General features: G+C 49.2%; 1 protein-coding gene across 1 annotated transcript in view; it reads right to left on the minus strand.

The window, feature by feature from the left end:
- NCAPG2 (non-SMC condensin II complex subunit G2) overlaps positions 1–4312 on the minus strand; it is a 74014-nt gene extending 69702 nt beyond the window's left edge. The window contains exon 1 of the mRNA XM_019530630.1: positions 4237–4312. The gene's annotated coding sequence lies outside the window, so the exon portion shown is untranslated. The remainder of the gene's footprint in view (positions 1–4236) is intronic.
- Between the last annotated feature and the right edge of the window lie 524 nt (positions 4313–4836).

Genomic DNA, 4836 nt, shown 5'->3' on the forward strand with positions numbered 1-4836 from the left:
TGAGCAGATTCTTTTTGGTATTGGTTGGTGGAATCGGAGCGTGCTCCATCCACTCCATGCATTGACCTGGTATTCCAGTGCTTCCAGGACCGGTGCAAAAAAACAGAAAAAAAAAAAAAAAAAAAAAGGCTACCCCTGCCCCCTCCAAGCCTCTTCCACCACACCACACTTACTAGCTGGAGGCAACTGTATGGGAAATCTGATCGGTATTAGCCGATATGCCTCCTTAAATATGAGCTATTGGTATCGGCCCCAAAAATCTCTATTGGTGCACCCCTACTGATTACCTGCCCATCAGCCCTATTGTCTCTTGGAAGTTTGTGTATACAGAGTCAAGCCCTTACCTCTCTCTAAAATTGCAAAGTTTCAAGAAGCTAAATGAATAGAGGATATCAAACAAGAATGCACATTTTTAAAAAAACAATGATTAAATCAAGGCTTCGTAACCAGTGATTTAAATCAAATCCACCCAGGTGCCTATGCTCTGGAGTGGGGCAGAATGTTAGTGTGCTTAGTGTTTCCTATTGGCTAGCTTTAAATCTGGCACGCAGTGTTTCTGGATCAACCCTCTGAGTCAAACTTTCCTCATGAGGAGTATAAGGACATAAAATCGAAAGTGCTTCAAACACCTTCAAAACTGTTCAAAGGCAGACAGATGCACACATCCTTTGAAGCATTCTGAAACTAGCAAAAATGCACCAAAAATAACTGTAAAGGAAACACGTATTAAGTGAAGTGCAGAGCTTCCCAAGTGCTGGCAAGCCCTACATAAGTACACACAGTAAGTCTTCCTTTTCCATATTTCCTTACAGAGGTGGTTAGCAGTGTTAGTCTGAAATCAGGCAGAAGGCAGGGTAGGGCCTTAGGGATAATTGGCTGAGAAGCAGCTGTTTATTTTTCAAATGCCACGCACGGACTGGCAAAAATTAAAAACTGAATATACAAAGGGAAAGGGAAGAAAAGTAACAAAGGGGAGGTTGAATAGATTAACTGAAATGACCACAAGATGAACATGAGCCTGCAGTGCGATGCTGCGGCTAGTAAAGCGACCAAAACGCTGGCGTGCATCCATAGATGCTTCTCGAGCAAATCCCAGGACGTCATTCTCCCCTTGTACTCGGCCTTGGTGAGGCTGCAGCTGGAGTACTGCGTCCAGTTTTGGGCTCCACAATTCAAAAAGGATGTGGAGAAGCTTGAGAGAGTCCAGAGGAGAGCCACACGCATGATCAGAGGTCAGGAAAACAGATCTTACGATGATAGGCTGAGAGACATGGGACTCTTTAGCCTGGAAAAGCGTAGGCTCAGGGGTGATCTGATGGCCACCTATAAGTTTATCAGGGGTGACCACTAGGATCTGGGGGAACGTTTGTTCACCAGAGCGCCCCAAGGGATGACGAGGTCGAACGGTCACAAACTCCTGCAAGACTGTTTCAGGCTGGACATAAGGAAGAATTTCTTTACTGTCCGAGCCCCCAAGGTCTGGAACAGTCTGCCAGCGGAGGTGGTTCAAGCACCTACACTGAACACCTTCAAGAGTAAATTGGATGCTTATCTTGCTGGGATCCTATGACCCCAGCGGACTTCCTGCCCTTTGGGCAGGGGGCTGGACTTGATGATCTCCCGAGGTCCCTTCCAGCCCTAATGTCTATGAAATCATCAAAGACCTGATGAAGAATGTCTTGCATTTGAAAGCTTGTTTAACTTTATCCCAACTACACAGCAGAAGTAAAACATATCACCCTAAAAAACCCTTGCCTCTATTATTCATCTAATCAACCTGATTTGCTGTCTTAGCAGCATTCACCCACCACCTTTCTACATGAAGTCTTTACTTTCTGCCAGCCCATTTCTTAACCCTGGACAAAGTAGCTTGTTGCCTACCAAGGCTCCTGCCTCTGAACCAGCTGGCCTCTAAGGTGCTAACTGCCCAATTATTTACATGACTCAACTCCTCTAAACCAACATTAACGCTTACTTTCAAGGCACTCTGACTAGATATTAAGAGCCAATTGCTACTCATGGTATTGCTCCTTGCTCAGATCACTGGAAAAGATCTATTGCAAATTTATCACCACCCCTAAGACCTACCCCTGAAGGCTTTCCAAAGACAGAGGTAATTAGCAGTGTCTGAACTCATTCAGAAGGCAGGGTAGATCTGCACTTTTATAGACCAACTAAATAAGATCTATATAGCGAGTACAAGCTTTTATGAACCCAAGTTCACTTCATCAGATGCTATGAAGGATGCACTGGAAGTAAAGTATAAGAAGAACCTGCCTTCGCTCACAGTTTCCCAACCTCAAAGAGCATCTTTCAAACAACAGACTAGCAAATTCTCATCCACATCAAAGCACCAGGCCTTCCAATGGATTTGGATCCATGCCTCCTGTGATCCCACATCAATACAGACTAGATCATCACTGGACCTAATACCAAGGAGTACAGCATTCAAGGTTCATTTACCTGTAACTCTACTAATGTCATATACGCCAACACCTGCTTGCAATGCCCTTCTGTTGTAGAGATCACCTGGTCTGTCCGATGTAGACATGTGAGGATCAACAGACACCGATCAGACATCAGCCACAGGAAGACACAAAAACATGGGGAAGAATGCTCAGTCTCCCTGCCTGGTCCATAGCTGACCTTGGGATTGCTGTCCCCATGCAGGAGAATGAACAAGAAATCACCCACAAACTGGACTGTGTTCATATGATTTAAACAAGGACTGCGGATCCGTATCTCATTACGTGGGTTACCTTTTGTGACCCTGCCCTACCCTTTGTTCCTATGTTTACAGCTCCTTTGCTCTTCTCTTGTAGCACTGCCCTCCTCTGCCATCTCTCTCTCTCCCTTCACCCTTGCCTTTTGTTCTTACATTTCTTTTCCTTATACTCTTTCTTCACAATCTTTCATAGTATCTGGTAGAGTGAACCTGGTTTCACAAAAGCTTGAGAGATACACACACACACACACACACACACACACACACACACACACACACAGATGTATACATATCCCCGTCAGAGTCAGACGCTACATTTGGGCTCACGATCGGTACGGACTGCCTTCCTCTGTAGCAGGGACTGGTCCTCTTCCTGGAATCTCTCGAGCATACATTGACAACATTTCACAGAAGCAGGACATTGGCTGCCCTTATCTGTGGCAGGCTAGGGTGTCAGGTCTGTATTGTGCCAGGGTTGATGGTAGCCTTAAGTAGAGTTTAGATTATGAATTTGTAAAGGATGCCTGGGATAGGGATGATCTTGCCTCAAGCAGGGGTTTGACTAGATGACCTCTTCCAACCCTACTTCTCTAAGAGTCAATAATATATATAGATACAGATATATCTATACAGAGATATAGGCAAATCAATCTGTAGACAAATCAAGACATCAATATTTCTAAGTACCATATTTCATGGTGTGCAGGTTAACAAAGTGTAAGTCACCCCATTTTTCTGATCTAAAAAAGTAAGAATTTCATAGATACCGTGTATAAGTCGACCTAAGTTTTTAGATCAGAAACATGGGGTTGACTTACACTGTGGGCCAGGTACCCAGGGGTAGACATGCATTGCTGGGCCAGGCTCGGTGTGGCTGAGACAGAGCTGCTCGCAGGGGATGGGGCCGCCCCACACAAGTGTCAAGTCCAGCCCCATCCCCTGCAAACGTGCTATAGAAACGCTGCTTGGCCAGGCGCTCAGCCCAACCCTGTCCCCTGCCAGTCAGCTGAGCACTGAGCCTGGTAAGGCCTGTAGGCTGCACTCGGGCTGGGCCCAGACCCCATGGCCTCCAGCAACAGGGGCACTGTCGGTAGGTAAAGATCAGGTCAGGCCCGGGCTAAGGTTTGTCCGGGGCTGGGTGGGGGTCAGAAGTATGAATGACGTGTATAAGTCGAGGCTGAGTTTTAATAGCTAAAACTTGGGCTTCAAAACTCGACTCACGGTGGAAAAGGACATGCACATCTCACACATGTGACTACATCCACACCCCTATGTAGGGGTCTGCAGGCCTAGGTCGCGAGCGGAGCGAGGCAGATCGGTGCAAGCCTCCATTCCCCGGCGAAGGGGCACCTCTGCACCGCTTCTTTCCGCAGGGAACGGAGAACCCGCTCTATGGCCGGCGCAGCCAGACCGGAGCAGGTACGAGCGGGCCCAACGCAGCACCACAGCCAAGCCGCCACAACGGAGGAGACCCCACCCAACCCCGACCCGACCGCCCGCGCTCCACGCACCATTCGAATTCTCCCGCGGAGGCCGTTAACAGTCCGCACCAACCACACGCATGCGCGTCAACGGGCGCCGCTCTCGCGAGACTCGTGAGCGAGGCAGACGCCGTTGCTCCCCCGTTGAGCCGTAGCTGGTGCCCTGCCGGCTGCGCATGCGCACGCGTTTATGTTTGCCGTCTTGCACGCCCCTAATGCGTGAACACGCGTGGGGCAGGGGAAGACCGAGCCCGTGGCCCGCCCCCCCATACATGCCCACTGGTGCTGGCTGAGGTACAGGCTGCGGCCCGTGGGCAGAACCACGCCCAAAGCAGTGAGGAGGGACGTCGCAGTCATCCCTGCAGCCCCCTGCTCCAGTACCCTGTCCTGCCAACTTCCTCGGGGTCAGCTTCTCCAGGCAGCCTGCTCCAGTGCTCAGCCGTCCTGGCAGGAAGCTCCTAAACTCCTGCCTACATTTCACCTGAGGCAGTGTGAGGCCCTGTCCCTAGAGGAAAGCCCACCTCCACCTTTTCCACACCCACCCTTCAGGGAGTTGAAGACTGTTATCAAATCCCACCTCAGGCTTCGCTTCTCCATCTCATTGTGGGACCCCTGGCACAGCTTTACAAC

Source organism: Crocodylus porosus, unplaced genomic scaffold (assembly GCF_001723895.1).
Source record: "Crocodylus porosus isolate Cpor-Errol unplaced genomic scaffold, CroPor_comp1, whole genome shotgun sequence".
Lineage (NCBI taxonomy): Eukaryota > Metazoa > Chordata > Crocodylia > Crocodylidae > Crocodylus > Crocodylus porosus.